General features: G+C 40.5%; 1 protein-coding gene across 4 annotated transcripts in view; it reads right to left on the bottom strand.

Annotated features, from left to right (window-relative positions):
• The window catches only part of LOC100075704 (retinoic acid receptor beta), a 477,276-nt gene that overhangs the window by 300,558 nt on the left and 157,515 nt on the right, over window positions 1-19,203 (bottom strand). For 3 of the 4 annotated variants that reach the window (XM_029071231.2, XM_029071229.1, XM_039912928.1), the window contains one exon: window positions 16,495-16,585. The gene's annotated coding sequence lies outside the window, so the exon portion shown is untranslated. Of the gene's footprint in view, window positions 1-13,905; window positions 14,031-16,494; window positions 16,586-19,203 lie in introns of all 4 variants that reach the window. The other variant, XR_005660281.1, reaches the window with a different exon arrangement.

Raw genomic sequence — 19,203 nt, 5'->3', positions numbered from 1 at the left:
CCAATATTAATTACACTTGTGCTTCTATAACTGATTGTAGAAAGTGAATTAATTTAATTTACTTTTGAAAATGAATTCTTCCCTGAATACCAATATCACTAGTTTCTAACTTCACTAGCTTTCACTGCTAACCTTCTCACTGTACCTCAATCTCGCCACCAAACTCTCACCCACATCCTACCTTTGGCCTAGAATGTCCTCCCTCCTCATATCAAATAATTGCTCTTCCCATTTCAAGGCACATTTCCTACAAAAGTCTTACCTGATTAAGTCCTCCTCTCCTCTTCTCCCACTCCCTTCTGCATCGCCCTAACGCTGCCTTCATTCATCCTTCCCCCATCTCCACAGCACATATGTATATATCTGTAATTTGTTTATTTACTTATTAATATTAATGCCAGTCTCTCCCTTCCGGATTGTGACCTTGTTATGGGCAGGGACTGTGTCTATTCGTTGTAGTAAACTCTTCCAAGTGCTTAATACAGTGCTTTGCATCCAGTAAGCTCTCAATAAATAAGATTGAATGAATGACTTAGCTCTCACGGTCCTTCTCCATTGGTTTCAGAAAGGAATGGATCGCTTTATTATCACAAATTGAAAACATGGGATTCCCCACCCTTTTACCCCTAAACAAAATGATAGTAATAATAATAGTTGTATTTGTTAAGCAGTGTGGCCTAGTGGAAACTGCATGGGCCTGGGAGTTAGAGGAACTGGGTTCTAATTCTGGCTCCACCACTCATCTACTGTATGATCTTGGGCAAGCCACTTAATTTCTCTGTGCCTCAGTTACCTCATCTGCAAAGTGGGGAATGAATCCTTCAAACCTACAATTAAGACTGTGAGTCTTATTTGGGAGTAGGACTGTCCCACCTGAATTTCTTGTATCTATCCCTGCACTTATAACAGTGCTTTATATATAGTGAGCGCTTAAATACCATAATCATCATCTTGTATCTTCCCCACCATTTCATACAACAGGTACCATGAAAAATGCTTGCTATGTTCCAAGTACTGTACTAAGTGCTGGGGTGATACAAGATAAGCTTATGGACACAGTCCCTATCCCACATAGGCTCTCCCATAAAGGGCTCACAGACCAAGGTGGAGGGAGAACAGGAATTTAATCCCCATTTCACAGACATGGAAACTGAGGAACAGGGAAGTTAAGTGACTTGCTCAAGATCACACAGCAAGCAGGTGGCAGAGCCAAAATGTGGCAGGTGGAAGAACATTTTCCAAAACCTCTACCTTGTAAAATTACCGCTGATAGGAAATTCTGCTTTAAATAAGAGACAATCAAAGCAAAACCAAAAGGTTTCAAACCAGCTTTATTTCATATACTAGCCCACCTAGTTTCAAAGTTACTTCAAAGGAGCTGCCATGGCTCAGCTGTTGGACATGACATTTATTGTTTTTGCTGCAAATCCATCTCCCCACATGCTCTAGAATACACCTACTCTGAGGGCTCCTTAAACTGGCCATGCATGACACCTTTTCTGACTAATTTCACTTCCTCATTCTAGTCTCCTTCCCTTCTGGGTTGCTGATGCACTTCAGTCCACATCCTAAAAGCACTTTGATACTCAATCTACCTTCCATCTCCACAGCACTTATCCTTATACTCTGTTGCTTCCTCTAATAATAATAATAACTATGGTATTACTTAAACACTATGTGCCAAACACTTACTAAGCACTGGGATAGATACAAGATAATTGAGATGGACACAGTCCCTGTCCCACATAAGGCTCACAGTCTTAATCCCCATTTTAAACCTGAAATGATTTGCTCAAATTCACACAGCAGATCAGTGGTGGAACTGGAATTTGAACCCAGGTCCTTCTGACTCCCAGGCCTGTGCTCCATCCACTAGGCCACACTGTTGATCCTAAGGTTTGTCCCTCCCTCTAGATGTAAGCTTCTTGAGGTCACGGATCATGTCTATCAACTCTACTGTACTCTTCTACATGCTTAGAACAGTGCTCTGCTTACAGTACATATTCAGTAACTATCGCACTGTAGCCTAGCACCTCCATTTGCCTCTATGTTCCATGCTTGAGGGAACAGAGGTGACCCTAATTTCTCCCCAGGTCAATCAATCAATCGTATTTATTGAGTGCTTACTGTGTACCAAGTACTGTAGTAAGCCCTTGGGAGAGTACAGTATTACAGAGTTGGTAGACATGTTCCATGCTCACAACAAGCTTACAGACTACAGAGATTTATAAAGGCAACCAGTAAAAGGGGAGAAACATATCTTACATATGATTCTCCAGGCAGTTGTTCTAGTTAGGGGTGGTGAGATTAAAGTCAAATTTAAAGAACACACCAATAGGTACCTCACCACAGGGTCGAGGTGAAATAATGGTATAGCCTGTTGGGGCTATACCATCAGTGGTGATGGCTCTGACAGAAAAAAAAAAAACACCTAGAGCATCTTGCTTGATGGATAGGCTCAGCACAAAGCCTGCAAATAATTGGCTAATATGGGTGGTGAGGATCAGAGCAGCTACCAAAGCAACTATCATACGATCACTGTGCTAGAAATGGATACTTTACACAGATATTGACTCTGAGCCCCATGAAGGGGAGACTACATCTGATCTGACTGTATTGTATCTATCCCAGAGCTTTCTACAGTGCTTGGCACAAACGTAAGCACTTAACAAATACCACGGTTATTATTAATGATAATAATTACATGATAATTATAACACGTATATAATTATACTTATTCTGATTGATAACTGTGGTATTCATTAATTGCTTACAGTGTGCCAAGCACTGTAGAAAACTCCGGGGTAGATTCAACTTTATCATGCTGGACCCAGCCTGTGTCCTGCATGGGGCTCAATCTCTAGCTAGGAAGGAGTAGGATTTAATCCCCATTTTACAAATGAGGAAAGTGAGGCACAGAGAAATGAAGTGACTTGCCAATGATTATACAGCAGACAAGTGGATTAAGTTCCACAAAGAGCTCACAGTTGAAGCAGGAGGAAGAACAGGTTTGCAATGTGTTCTGCTGAGGCAGTGGGTGCAATAGGGGTGGAAGTGGGAGGGTGCAACACTTGGCGAAGTGCTCACAAAGATCTTATATAATAATAGAAGCCGCATGGCCTAGTGGGTAGAGCACGGGCCTGGGAGTCAGGAGGACCTGGGTCCTAACCCTGGCTCTGCCGTTCATCTGGTGTGTGATCTTTGGCAAAGAATAACTTTCCTGTGCCTCAATTACTTCCTCTATAAAATGGGGACTAAGACTGTGAACACCTTGTGGAACACTGGACAGTGTCCAACTTGATTAGCTTGTATCTACCTCAGCACTTAGTACAGTACATGGCACAATTCAGCACTTAGAAAAGTGCTCGGCACATGGTAAGCACTTAATACTATAATGATTATTATTAACAAATAACACTAAAAAAAGGGTGTTTTTTAAAAATCAGAACCAGGATCAGAACCCAGGTCATCTGAGTCCCAGGTCTATTCCTCTTCCTCTAGGCTTTGCTGCTTCTATTATTACATAATTCTTTCATGTGCATTTTGCCAAGTGTTGCACCTTTCCTTTTTGGCCCTGTTGCACCCACTGCCTCAGAAGAACACACTGCCATGACAAAGAGTGGTGCTTTGTAAGCTAATAGCAATGTAATCAATACAGAGAAGTATCGTGGCCTACTGGAAAAAGCACAGGCCTGGGAATCAGAGGACCCAGGTTCTAATCCCAGCTCTGCCACTTGCAATTACAGGCAAATCACTTAACTTCTCTGTGATTCAGTTCCCTTATCCGCAAAATGGGGATTCAAACTTGTTCTCCCTCCTACTTAAACTGTGAGCCCTACATAGGACCTGATAAGCTTGTATCTTCCCTAGGCTTAGTACTGTAATTGACACATAGTGAGCACTTAACAAATGCCACGATTATTATTATATTACCATTATTAATGTTTTGCCACAGGTTCTTGGTCCTGAAGTCTTCATGACGAGATTAAGGCTCATCTATCATTTATGAAGGATAATTCCATCATCATCATCACCACCAGCACCACTATCACTGGCATATTTCCAGCCTCTGGCATAGGTCTTAAACTCAGACTATAAGTCTACTGCAATGGCAGGCTCATTCTCCTGTTCCCCAAGTCTCCATGGGAACCATGTTTTTTCCTCATTCCTCTCTTCCTTTATTCCAGCCATTATCATTCTTTTCATAATCACTGCAGCTCATTTCCCTCATTTCCAGGCTTTAGCTTCCAGTTTCTCCTCAGAAGTGAAGACTAAAAATAAGGCGCGGTTTATAAATTTATCCCTGATTTCTATAACCTACAGTACAACAGGTAACACTACTTCCTCTTGGTTTTTCTAGCTGTAAATTGGGACCGATAGTTTCCACAACTTACTGAAAGCAGCTTGGGATCCACAAATGAGAAGTTCCAGGCAAACATAACTTATTTTTATATAAAGCTAGGCCTCCGCTTTCCCCTTCAAATAAATCTTTTAAATAGTTTATTGCTCTGTATTCTGAGCTACATCAATTTCATTCCCCAACCATGCATCAGTTCAAGCCATACACTTAAGAGTTTCAGTGAGTACATGGCAGCTGCCACACATCTCCTATTAGCAATAAAACGATTTTCTTGACGCAGCAACGAAAAACAGAGAACCTGCTGTCCATACAAAAAATATTCAGCTTCACACATGTGGGTTTAAGCACTATGAGAACTACATTCACAGGACACTGTAATGAATTTCCTCTCTGACCTATTACCCATTTTCTGGTGAAATTCTTCCTAAAACAATTTTTTTTGTCTTTGCTAGTGTAACTCCTAAATCTGTCTAACCGCTGCAAGTAAAACAACAGGTAGAATTCACTACAGCTGCTTCCTTCTACTACTGTGGGATGAGCTCTCTTCTCACTTTCTTCTTATCCTTCTCTATTAGTTTAAATTAATCTACCAAATAACATGAGACTGTGTCCAACTCGATTTACTTGTATCCATCCCAGTGCTTAGTAGAGTGTCTAGCACATAGTGAGCACTTAAGTATCATAATCATATATTATCAGAAGAAATGAGGGCTTAGTCGGGGAAGGTCTCTTGGAGGAGATGTGCTTTTAATAAGGCTTTGAAAGTAGGAAGAATGATCATTTGTCAGATATGAAAGAGGGAGGCAGTTCCAGGACAGAGGCAGGAATGGATGAGAAGTCAGCAGCAATACAGATGAGATCAAGGTAAGTTGGCATTAGAGGAACAAAGCTTGTAAGCTGGGTTGTAGTAAGAAGCCAGGGAGCTAAGGTAGGAGGAGGGAAGATGATTGCGTGCTTTAAAGTCCATGATAAAATAAAAGATGAGGCAAAAGTAGATGGGCAACCATTGGAGATCCTTGAGGAATGGGGAACCATGGACTGAAAGGATTTATAGAAAAATGCTTTGGGCAGCAGAGTGAAGTATTGTTGTATTGTACCAGCAGAGAGAGAGGAAGCAGGTAATGAAATTTGCCTCAAAATCTTTTATTGTTACTTACAAAACTCAGCCACTTTATTTGGTTTCTCCTTAGGTTTAACACTTTCCATAAAACATGTATTACGTTTTGTGAATGTACAGTTCCTAGCTTATTAAATGTGTGTCCAAAGGAAATAGAGAAGTCACTCATGTTTTGGGAAATGAGAGGAAATGAAAAATTGGACTGATGCAAGCAAAGAAGAAATTTCTGAAAAGCGCATGAAAATGTTATGTTAAAGGACCACATTTTACCATATGTTCTTATCTAAAAGCCCCACTGACATAAATTTGAAGTCTCTGAGCAGAAATATGATCCATAATTCAATACTGTTTGAATGGAGACGTAGCCTCCATCATACAATAAGCAAAAAGAAAGAGACCTTACTTAAGGAGCTATGAAGTGGAAAGGTTTATTGGACGTTTCCATCATTGAGAAACCTTGAAAGGCTCCAAAGAGAAATAAGGTTTCAGAAGCACACTGAAAGAGTTGACAGGTTGGATACTCTTGGGTGAAGCTGTCTCCAGTAACAGGAGTGCCATGACCAAGGAGACTCCAGGTGACAAAGGGAACTTAAACGATTGCCAGGCCAGGGATGACAGTCGTGGAAGTAAGAGTGAGTAGGGCTCAAAAAAGGAATTTGAAGTCGATTAAAAAAAGCTCTGTGGCTCTGTAAGAAGTGTGGTTCACTGGAGTAGAAAAAATTGTGAGATGGGAAAGGAAGGAGTGAGAAACAAAAGGTGAAGATTGAGAAGATAGAAAATTCAAATTAAAGCATGTTTTTTTCCTCATTATCAAGTTATTTTGTCTGTATTACCCAGGTGAACTGTCAAAATTTTCCATTTTGCTTATAAGGACTCAGGTTTCCATGAATACTATGGTTTTCCTTCTGCTCTTCCCTAGTAGGTTTGCCCTCTGTGGCCATTATAAAACTCTCTTCTCTTCATTCAACCAGTTATTTACAGAATGCTTTTTAAATGAATCTTTCTAGCCTTTTCTTATAGACTGAACTCCCGACTTAATTACGTAAGTACCTGATGGACTGGAACACTTCCAAAAGGGCCTCTAAGGAAAACAATACGACGGATTATTTCTCCCCTTTTGGTAATTACATAATTACCCAGTTGACTGATATGAGTCACTGTGTGCCATGCTCACATACAGGACACAAAACAGCTTTATTGCTTCTCTTTGAATTAACTGATTACCCAATAGATGACAATAATTCTTAGGCTCTTTTCAGTAAATAACAGGTAGGACTGGGGGCAGAAATTACTTGAGGAGTCTGTGCACATTGAGTAAATTCTAATCAAGCAATCAATAGCATTTATTGAGTGGTTGCAGAACACTGTATTAAGCACTCTGGAAAGTACCCTAAATTCCATGTGATACGATGGAGTCATTCTGTAGGCCCTGGGGTGTTTTACACAAAAAACATGTTAGATTCAGTAGTGAACCTCTGGAATATATGGTTTTCAAATAGTATTTTTGACCTATCTGCTGGATATGAATGATAGTTATCTAATAAAGGGAAATGAATATTTATCCAAGAAATTAAAAAGCAGTGCCTAATCAATATTAAATTTGATTAAACATATTTCCAATGTATAATAAAAGCTAAAATCATACTTTTATGTGGATGAGTCCATAACTCACTTGTATATAGAAATGTCCTATATAGTGCACATTCATTATTAAATTTCTATTAAAAAAACAAAATTAATTTGAGCTAATAAAACTATTGAGCCTAAAAAACTTCTAAAGCATTATGGGTCTAGCTGAACTTAATCAGATATTTGTAATTTACTCAAGTAATTATTGATTCAAATAAATGACAATCTAATTTGTTTTCAAGAGATTCATCCGTCACATTTTGTCAAACCTTCAGTTGAAATGAACTACTGAAAAACAAATCCATCAGCAGAATTTTCCAGTGCCATAAAAAAACCAAAACTGTTTAAGGCAGGCCATGCTTATTTAATAAGGCAGCGAAAAGCTATGTATACCACATATACCTCAGGAATTCATATCACAGTACCTAGCAGAAAGTGAGTGGTCCATTTAAAATAAGTAAAATTACATTCTGTACCACACCAAGGGTCTAAAGCATTCCAGGTCAATAGAGGGTAGAATCAGAGTTATACCCAACCCTGGGTTCTCACAATTTTCCATTCTAAACCCAATAACAATCAATCAATGGTATTTACTGAGCACTCACCATGTGCACAACCCTGTACTAACCCAAGCCCTATGCTTGGGAGAATATAATACAACACATTTCGTAGACATGATCCCCGCCCACAAAGAATTTAGTCTCCACTCCATCCACCTAGAAATCCATAGAATCAATTGATAACATTTAAAAAAAAATCAAGGGGCCACAACAAAACTACAGCATTCAAATAGGCAACAAGTAGTATCACCTCTGCTAGAGGCCACGGGAGAAAGAAGCCTAGAATAATAATTAACAAATATGATATTTAAGCACCTCACTATGTGCTGGGCAATGTATTAAGCGCTGGGGAGGGGGTAAATAAATTGGGTTGGGCAAAATCCCTGTCCCATGTGGAGCTCACAGTCTCAATCCTCCAAAATGGCAGAAGCACAAGCACTGGCTGTGGGCACCGAGGAGGTGACATGAGATGTGGTAGGCTGGCATGGAGGGTGAAGGAAGGTGCTGCCAGGGATTTTCCTAGAAATCTGCTCTGCTCCTGGCTGACTTCTCCATTTCTTCCATCATCATATCTCAAAGCACAGAAGCCTTGTGGGGACAAATGAGCAAAATGGCAGCACACACACTGCTGTGTTCTAAGAGTGATCTTTAGTGACAGAACAGGACAGATTTTGGCCTACACAATCACGTAAGCAGTCAGTCCTTCGTTGGCTTAATGACTTATAATAACATGGTATTTTTCAAGCACTGTTCTAAGTGCTTAATCAGCTCACACACTGTCCCTGTCCCTCATGGGGCTCACAGTCTAAGCAGGAGGGAGAACAGGAATTGAATCCCCATTTCAGTGTTAGTCCAGAGAAACTAAGTGACTTGCCCAAGGTCACACAGCAGGCAAGTGGCAGAGTTGGAGTTAGAACCCAGGTCATTTCTGACCCCTAGGCAACTAGGCCATGTTGCTTAAACAGGGTGACGAATTTTTGCCTAAAAGAAAAGAATTGAGATCATTGTGGACAGGGAATGTGACTGTTTATTGTTGTACTGTACTCTCCCAAACACTTAGTACATTCCTTTGCACACAGTAAGTGCTCAATAAATACAAGTGTATTGAATGGATGAGTATTCGTGTATATATTGGCTTTGTATATAACACAATATGTATACTCTATAAAAAGAGTTTTAGGTGATTTAAGGGGTTTATATTCTGATGATTCATTTGCATTTACTTTAAAAGATTTCATTGCACAGAAACTTTAATTGAAAAAAAGGGAATGAGAAAGCCTATGCAGTCTGCATAGTATCAATGACCCAGTTTTGGTATCTGAACTGCAAATACCCTCTATGCACACATGGTTTCTGTTAAAATCATTGAAAACTACTTCTGAACAATGTCATCCACACATTCGTTCAATGATCTAGGGAATAAATTAACATTAAGACTCACCAGTATTAACAAAAATAATTTTTCATTGCATACTTTCAAAGCATATTACAAAAACCATCAGTTTACACCCACCTTCCTGACACACATATACATACATATTATTTACATATGCTTGTGGGAAATCACAGTAACAATTCAAGACTGCTTTTCATCAAAAAGTTTAATGTGTCATTTAAATAGGATGTTTTCTGTTGCCATTATAAATAATCGCTAGAAGAATATGAGGTCTGGCACACATTTAGAAAATCTTTTACCGCACCTTGCTTTAAAAAGTTCCCATTTAGGTTCTGGGTAAAAACAGAACCCACTTTATTTTGGTAAAACTAATCCTTGAGTTTTGATTAAAGTAGTATAATACTTATATTAAAAACTTACATATAGCCTCTTTCTAACCTCATAGAGTACCTTCCAAGCACTGAGAAGTTAAGAGTTTTCAGTTTTAAAAAAATCATGAAATTTTACACTTATTGACTACGACTATTATCAGGTTATAAGTCTCCAACGTGTGCTTGGCACACTGCCTGGCATATTTATTGGCATTTATAAATGAGACACTTGAATAGAATGCAAATTTTATGTATTCTATGTATAAACGAGTCTGCTTTGAGATGACCGGAGATACATTTTATGAGGCAGATAAATAATTATTTCATGCAAAGACAGTTTATGTACTCAACATTAAAGAAAAAATAACCTAGAATAAGATTCAGTTTTTGTCAAAATATTGATTTGCCAAAACTATGTACAAAATATTGACAGTGCAAATGCAGATTATGAAAAGGATTATAACAATCCAATATGAGTTGAGAGAGTAAAAGGCACTCCAGTCACAAGGCAAGACCTTCCCCTATCCAACTCATCGACCTTTTATGATTGGTTGAATCCTGTGCCCCATTACATATAACCTACAACAACCGAGAGTGAAAAGACTTTATAGAAGAGCTCTGGGAGAAGAATGCAGAGGCAGGGGCAGGTCAGCAGAGAGGAGGCATTGAGAAAAGATTGATTGGGAGATGGGAGTTGGGACATGGAAGCCCGGAGAAAGATGGAGACATGAGACAAAACGGCAAAAAGCAGATCTACATTGAGGGTGTGAAGGTGGAGGAGCAAAAAAACACTGAGAAATAGTATTAGACTGAGCAACTGTACTTTTGCTACAATTCAGCATGTTGTTTCTGGAAAACAGGATTCGGGATTTATTATGATTTCTTCATATTTTAATCTCTTGATGTTATGGACTAGTTTTCTTCAAATACGATCTCAAGAGTATGTAAAAAAAACTTCCTACCTGATTATTATCAACACTGTTTAGCATTTAGTAAGTGTCCATAAACTTACAACGTATGTAGTACCTTATAAATTAATGAGCTCTTTAGTAAAACAAGATAATTTCACAGTTAACATTCCAAATGCTTAACATTAACACAGACCTGAGCCCTCCACTTCAGTTTTCCAGTTCAGACTCTTGCCCAAAGCACTATCGTGGAACCTCTATTTAGCCCAGTAGCTTCAGAGAAGAAATCTAACAAGGCTCTCACTGCTTAACTGGCTATTGGGTTTCCAGCTTCATCTTCAATCCAAGAAAAGTGAAGTGGGTATCCTGGTATGTTTTGTTGATCTTGGGGAGAGAAAGCAATGGGATGTTGGGATACCTCTCGTGCATGCCCTTCTGAAGAGCTTGGAACCCAAATGACACGAGCTGCTCTCCAGGGGGACTGACATCCCTTTTCTAGCTGCCCTGCTAGTGTGAACTGCATGGACATTAGGGACCACCTTGAGTTTGGCAAACTTTCATCATTAATTCAGACATACATCCCTAGAGAGTACTTACAATGATGATGATAACAATAATTGTGGTATTTAAATACTTGCTATGTGCCAAATGCTGTATTAAGTGCTGGAATAGACAAGCTGATCAGATTGGAGGCAGTCACTGACCCACATGGGGCTCCCAGTCTAAGGGAGAGGGAGGACAGGTATTTAATTTCCATTTTATAGATGAAGAAAATGGAGGCACAGAGAAGTTAAGTGACTTGCCTAAGATCCCACAGAATGCAAATGGCAGAGCCGTGATTAGAATCCCGGTCTCCTAGGTTCCAACGATAGAGACACCTGAATCTGAAGCTATCCAGGTGAAGATGGAATCAGGCTGACCACTATCTATCAATCAATGACATGTATTGAGCTCTTATAGCATGCTAAGACCTGTACTAAGCGCTTGGGAGAGTACAACACAATAGAGTTGTCAGACGTGATCCCTGCCCACACAGAACTTACAATCTAGAGGGGGGTCTATGGTCCTCAGAGTTACAGTTCAGCATTAAAATTAGGAAGCAAGCCTAAGGTCCATGGACCTCCCTCTCTCTGCCTTTTTGTGCTACAGTAATCCATCTTTAACCTCTAGAAGCAAAGAAGCTGAGTAGTCTGTTACTACGCCACCCTCTTCAAAGAGGATTTTTCAAGGAGAGGTCCAACACAACTTCAAACCATTTTTTAGACTGAGACTGCATGATTCCCAACCTCCCTCTTCATAAGCTTCTCACTTTGTCCAAACCACCAGCGAAGCCCATGGAATTTTAAAAGTGATTGGTCTGTCACAGCCTAACCTACCATTGAAACAATAATGGTGCATTCAGGCATAAACCTGGGGGAAACAGTAATGAAGCAGAGAGTGGGAAAACAATCCCAGAAAATATATTCACTTGACTTCTAACATTTTAGCAGCATTGCACCTTCTCATCAATTTCAAGGCTGTCTAATGGTAAGTTGAACTACTCAGCCAGAATGTAAAAAAACTGCACACTTACGCCTAAATAAAGATTTCTTACTCCGGTGGGCCCAGTATAACACTCCTCATTCTTATTTAGGGGCAAAAACAGTTCTACACATTTCTGGATTTTCCACTCATGTCCAAGTTTTCTTCAGTGTCTACTCTGGAAAAACTGCTCCTTTAGGGGACTTTAAGCATAATTTGTATCTTTCCTGATGCCACTTTACCACTTTTCCTCAGCCATTCAGAAGATGACATGAAATGCCTTGTCAATTTCTGGGCAGTGATTTTTCGGAGTCAATATATCAGATTGACTACTGAAGAAACAGGAGTGGGAATGTGGTCCTCCAAATATCCAGTTATCCTATAACATGGGGCTGTGTACTTGCACAGCCGTCCAAAAAGGGCTGTAGCATTGTAGCAGTCTTGGCCAACCTCGCACACAAGCACGCAAACAGCTTTGCTACAGCGGACTGTATCCAAAAGCATTATAGGATGAACGATACCTAATGCCCCAAGAGCATTCTAGCCAGAGGATGGATCACATTCAGGAAGCACTGAGTGCACTTCCCTCCGGGTTGGCCTCAGACAACCGACTCCCATCCCATTTTGTATGATCTCATCACGTTACAGTGTGTAGGCACACAGTGGAACACAGCGATATCTTGTGGAATCCCACTTAGCCTCCTGAACCAGTAGATTGGGAGCAGTGTGACCTGGTTGATAGACCACAGGCCAGGAAATCAGAAGGTCCTGTGTTCTAGTTCTCCCTCCACCACTTGTCTGCTTTGTGACCTTGGACAAATCATTTAAATTCTCTGTGCCTCACTTAGCTCATCCGAAAAATGGGGATTAAGACTGTGAGCCCCATGTGGGACATGGACTGTGTCCAAACTGATTAGCTTGTATCTACCCCAGAGCTTAGTATAGTGCCTGGCACATAGTAAGCACTTAACAAATACCACAGTAGAGAAGCAGCATGGTCTAGTGGAAAAAGCACAGGCATCAGAGGATGTGGATTCTAATCCCAGCTCTGCCACATGTCTGCTGTGTGACTTTGGGCAAGTCACTTAACTTCTCTATGCCTCAGTTATCTCATCTGTACTTATGAGTGTGAGTCCCATGTGGGACAGGGACTGTGTCCAAACTGACTACCTTGTATCTACCTTAGTGCTTAGAACAATGCTTGGCACATAGTAAGTGCTTAACAAATGTCACAATTACTACTTATTAGGTCTTTCTGGGGATCCTCTGACTTGTCTCTGATGCTCCTGAGCCATTATGTTCTGATATCAACAGCATTGTTTCTAACTCAGGTCTTTTCACTTCTGCAGCCACTGCTTTGCTTCTTCCCTTCCCATGCCTCTGTCCTGTCTGACGCTGCGCCTTGAGGCAATTGCTTACCTCAGGTATCATCTGAAGACAACCCTAACTTTCATTTAAGGATTTGTTGTTCCACCCACATTACACCCCAACATGGTACCTCTCTTTGGGAGACAACAACAACAACAATAACATTATTTGCTCAGTGTTTACAATGCGCCAAACACCATACTAAGTGCTGGGGTAGTTACAAGATGAACTAGTCAGACATAGTCCTTGCCTTCGACAGGGCTCACGGTCTACGTAGGAGGAAGAGATTAAGATTGCACTGACCACTCCACCAATAGTTTTCTCTAGGTCACTTTTCTTGGTTAAGTGTGAACTTTACAAACCATTGCTCCTCCTTTCAAGGAGCTATTTATCTTGTAGAAAGGTCTTAAGGGTGGCTCAATGTTCCAAAATTGTTTCTAAATCTGTGGCACTATCATGCACCCTATTGCACCACGCTTTGAGGAGCAGTTCATCATTTATGACTTTTGGCGAGGGAGCAAGGTTCAAATCCAAAGTCACTAAAAGACTAGGTGAAGCCAATATTCTTAGAAAAGCAGTAATAAAACATATATCGGATCTCAGCCCGCAGCTCTAGCTTGCTAGTGATTGAGTAATTAGTTTTACACTCATTGTTACATATCTGACCTGACCTACCTTACAGGGAATTGGGTCACTCAAGCCAGTGCCCATTTCATCAAGATTCTGTTGCTGATATGGCCCAGAAGGACAGTTCACTGATGACAGCTGTAGAAGACCGCCCATTCGGTCAAGTCTGGGTGCTGCAAACAGGAAAGTCGCGAGATGCTGAAACCGGGAAACTTCGGAGACCCAGACCCTGACCCTGACCAGCTCAGGTTGTACATCTGAATCCTCTGCGATAGTTAAGGGATGTAGGGAAAGAAAGAACAGTGAGAAGTGGGGAGGAATTCAGCACTGGGAATGAACCTGAAACAGCTGGGGCCAAAAGAGGGCAACGCAAGGTGAGAAACAACAGGATTATTAACAACATGAATCAGGCACAAGCCTGGGCCTCCGGCTCTTTTCAGGTTCAATCCCTGAGCTGAAACAGATGCTCCTCTCTTGTACCACTCTCTTCACTCCCATCCCCCTCCCACTCCTCCTTCTTTCCTTTATATCCCAGAAAGGTCCTGTTTGTTGACAGGCCAGGGTTTTAAAATGCTGATCTGCTTTTCACTTCAGTGTCTGAAGTGCACCAGTCTTTAAGCTAATAGGGGATTCCTCGACTAAGACAATGGCATCCATTTAAAATACTTTTTCTTCCTGTCACTGCCTACTCCTGACTGCCTAGACAATAAAAGAACCGAAAAAGATGACTTGGAGCAAATAACATGATATACTTTCTTCCTCTATACAGACTCCATCAGACAGCACCTAAGTCTTCTGGGAGTAGATCCTGGAAAACTAACAGACAGTATGTAAAGAGGCAGGATAATGACGTAAGTAATTTACCTTTACGTGGAGAAAGAAGCAGGGAGGTGGATAATAGACAATCATGCCTCTTACTTGTGGGTCACTTTTGAGTGAATAAACCAGAATGCCATTTTGCTACAGTCAGCTTTTCCAGACAATCACTATTTGGCTCCAGGCACTCAACCCCTCCAGAAACTCCCAATAACCTTTGCAGGTATGTTCATAAAGTGGTAATTGGTATTCTTCTCTTGTTTCTGTGTTTGCCCTGTCTCCTTCACTAGAGATTGGTAGTTCCTCCTGGACAGGAACTATCTACTGTTATTCTTTTAGGTTTCCAAAGTGCCTAGGACAAAGATATATTCACAGATTTTGAATTTGGTTTTAAAGTTTATAAAAGATAACTGAAGAATAAGCATCAAATACACACAAGGCGAATTCTTCATCTGATTGCAGTATTTAGAATTAGCACATTTCAAAGAACAGTGAAGAGCAAAACCACTCAATGGTATTTATTGAGCGCTTACTTTTATTAATAATAATTATGGTATTTGTTAAGTGCTTACTATGTGCAAAGCACTGTTCTAAGTGCTGGGGTTAAAATAAGGTAATCAGGTGCTCCCACATAGGGCTCACAGTCTTAATCCCCATTTTACAGATGAGGGAACTGAGGCCCAGAGAAGATAAGTGACTTGCCCAAAGTCACACAGCTGATAAGTGGTGGAGCTGGGATTAGAACCCATGACCTCTGACTCCCAAGCCCTTGCTCTTTCCACTAAGCCACGCTGCTTATTGAGCACTTACTTTGTGCAGAACACTATACTAAGCACTTAGGAAAGTACTACAGAGTTGGAAGACACAATCTCTACCCACAAGAACCTTATAGTCTCCAGGGGAGGCAAACATTAAAACAGATTACAGATAGGGGAGATATTAGAGTATATTTTATGTCTACTTTATATAAATACTGTGGAGTTAGCCTCTATTTCGATACATAGGACTTGTTCACATTAACTGTCCAACTTATTCATTCTAACATGAAGATGGCCCTTTCCTATTAGGGAACTAGACCAATCTATTGAAAGCAACTACGAGAAGGGAAAGGCACAAGAATTTGGATGATGGATCCACAGATCTAATACTGGCCAAGACCAGACCACTCCCAAGTATGTGATTCCGTTCCAAATGACCAATAACAGTAAGACATAATGGGGGTGGGGTGAGAGGGGAGGAAGGGCAGTTTAGGCAGTGTGGCCTAATGGAAAGAGCACTGGCTTGGAAACCAAAGGACCTAGATTCTAACCCTAGACCTGCACTTTGACTGCTGGGTGACCTTGGATAAGTCACATAATTTATTTGTGCCTCAGTTTCTTCATTGGCAAAATTAATAGGGATTAAATACCTATTCTCTCTCCAATTTAGACTATGTACCCCATATGGGACAGGACTGTGTCTCACATGATTATTTTATATCTACTTCAGTGCTTAGTACACTGTTTCGCTCTTAGTAAGTGCTTAACAAATCCCACAATTATTATTCTTGATTTTTTGCAGTGTTATTGGTTTTATCCCATCAAGCATTTGTGGGGAGGACTGACAGTCTAAATCAAGCCTGAATTTTGCTCCTATTGGCTTGTCAAAATAGAAAATGAAGTCAGGAATAAATTAACCCTAGGTTGTTTAGCTTTGCTAATTAAGTGCCTATCATGTGGGTTTCTTTGAGAAAACAAACCAAAGACTTAGGAAAGGGGATCTTTTCTTAATACTGAATCAGCCTAAGGCATCCTGAAATAGTGGATCTCAGCCATCACTTACCTTTTCTCTGTAATTCCAGCAGGGCAGTCTCTGAAGAGTTGGCTAATGACTGACGAATGAGGATCAGGATAATGATGTTAGCTGGTGATGCCTAGTAAAACACACAAGGTTAAATGTAGTTGTACCGAATAGTGATAATAATAATAATCGTGATATGTGCCAAGCACAATGCTAAGTGCTGGGGTGGACACAACGATGTTAACATCGTATACTTTAAATATGCTGTTCCTTTTAAAATGTCACATTTAGAATATAAAATCTGCCCTTCTGTAGACAAGGGGACACTAGAATATTTATGACATAGTACTGGAGATGATTTGAAACTACCTCTTTTAATGGTGCAGAACAAATTGCAACCCGTTACATTTCCAATGTATAATAACAATACTAGCTGTATTATTGGCTAAAAGCTTTATATGCTGAGCACTGTGCTAGGCACTGTGAGGTAGATAGAAGTTAAACAGATGAGACACAGCACAGTTCCTGTGCCACAAGGGGCTCACGGAAAGCAGACATTTAATCCTCTTGCTAAACTTGGAAGAGGTCAGAGGATTGGGGGCCCTGAGCTGCTTTTCCAAGCTTCCTCTCCACCAGCCACACACATCACAAGAAGCATGAGCTTTCTGAGTAACCAGTATGCATTATTTGCCTTCTCAAAAAACCTTGCTTGTGACATAAACAAAGAAATATGGCTTTTCTGATAAATATTTCGGAGCTCCAGTTGGAGTGCATATTTCTCATTTACTTTTCAGTGTCCTGTGTGCACAGTATGGAATGATAAACCCCTTGGTTTGCTTCCTTTAGATATTTGCAGATGCTTATCCCTCCTCTCATTTGTTGTTAAGCCAAGTTACACATATTTAGGCTCTTTTAATCTTTCCTGGTAAGTCAATCCATTCAGCTTCTTAATAATGACTTAGTTCACCAGTTTAGTTCAGTGATAACAGTTTCCTGGTGTCAGAAGCTTTATCTTAGTTTCTAGGGTGAAGAAAGCCATCCAGAAAAAAGTCACTTCAATGTTTTGCTCTTTTGGAAAAACAAACCTTTTTTTTCCCCATTTGCCCTGAATTTGACTTCACTACGTCTAACAGCAGCTAAACCTTCTTTGAAACTTTATTCACCATAGCCGGGGGAAAAAAAAAAGGCTGGTAAAATTCCTTTAAAATGTGCTTTAATCTAGCTGGAATGCCATAAATTGCTTCCAGATGTGCTCCATACAAGAGTCAATCAAAGCTATTTATACTGACACTACACAGTCCAAACAATCTGAATCCAAATGCCATGTCTCTGCTACAATAAAGCTATAAATGTCAGTTTTGTTGAATCTGGAGAGGTGTTGAAGAGTTCATGCTAGTTTGCTTTCTGGCCTATTTTTGAGCCAGCAATAATTTTCAAGACAAAAAAAAGAAACAAAATAAACTTTTGTAAATCCTGTCCTCACTGAGCTATTCATCAAGAAACACCTGACACCACCCAACCACAGCCTTGAAAGTGCCACAGGTGAGAAGACAAAATTCACTTCATAAATTATAAATATGGATCACTTAGGCAGGGGGCCAAGAACAACCACGGATTTTGGCGGGACTCCCCATGCCCATCCCCAGCACTGAATATACATATGGTACACCTGGGATTAACTCAACCTCACTAGACTGGAGTGACACAGATTCAGTAATAATAGAAGCTCTATTCAAGGGGCTCCCAGAGTTAGTGAAAAGGTGCTTTTTCCAGTTACCTAAAAAGGTTAACAGTATCCCAGTCGACGGTTTCACATGCAACAGAGGCTAATGGGATACTCTCCTGAGAAAATCATATGCCATCACAGAAAATTAATACGCCTATATTCAGAACAAAAATCTTAGCATATTTTATCAGCTTGAGTATTATTATGATACTCTGCTTTCACATTTTCAATTATTTGAAGCAAACTTTCAAAGTTAAAGAATGCCATGTGTACTCAACATTACAGTTTTCAAACAGCTTTTATAATTTAATGTTTACTGAGTTGCCACCAGTGGCTACGTATTGGGGCTAAAAGCTCAAGCATTTTCTCCCCTCCACTGCCCTTTAGGAACTTTCATCCCAATGCAGTATGCCATTCATCACTACTCACCTATCACCACTCACAGGGTTAGTCTCCCCTGAATAAACCAGCCATTTTTATGAGTGTGTTTGAAAATGATGAATTTGACTGTCCCTTTTAGGCTCCTGAAGGAATAGATATGTTCTGACAGGAGCTGTTGAGAGGAAAGCATCTTTCAGTTAGCCTCCCTTTTACTTTCTGTTTGGGCACCTGCTTTGAGGGTCAGTCAGTCAATCTTATTTATTGAGTGCTTACTGTGTGCAGAGCTCTGCACTAAGCACTTGGGAGAGTATAATATAACAGACATATTCCCTTACAAGCTTACAGTCTGAAGGGGGAGACAGACATTAATATAAATAAATTACATATATGTACATAAGTGCTGTGGGGCTGAGAGGGGGGATGAAGGGAGCAAATCAGGGTGACGCAGAAGGGAGAGGGAGAAGAGGAAAGGAGGCCTTAGCAAGGAAGGAGAATTGCTGACTTAGTGGCTGCCACTTGCACGTTTAGCTCCCTCGACTCATTTTCAACATGGTAGAAAAGGGGGCATGGCCTAGTGGAAAAACCACGAGACTGGGAGTCAGAGGACCTGGGTCTGCTCCCAGCCCTAACACTTTCCTGCTCTG

The sequence above is a fragment of the Ornithorhynchus anatinus genome, chromosome 8, assembly GCF_004115215.2.
Source record: "Ornithorhynchus anatinus isolate Pmale09 chromosome 8, mOrnAna1.pri.v4, whole genome shotgun sequence".
NCBI lineage: Eukaryota > Metazoa > Chordata > Mammalia > Monotremata > Ornithorhynchidae > Ornithorhynchus > Ornithorhynchus anatinus.
Note: the sequence above shows the minus strand (reverse complement) of the source record. Positions and strands in the feature narration are given on the sequence as shown.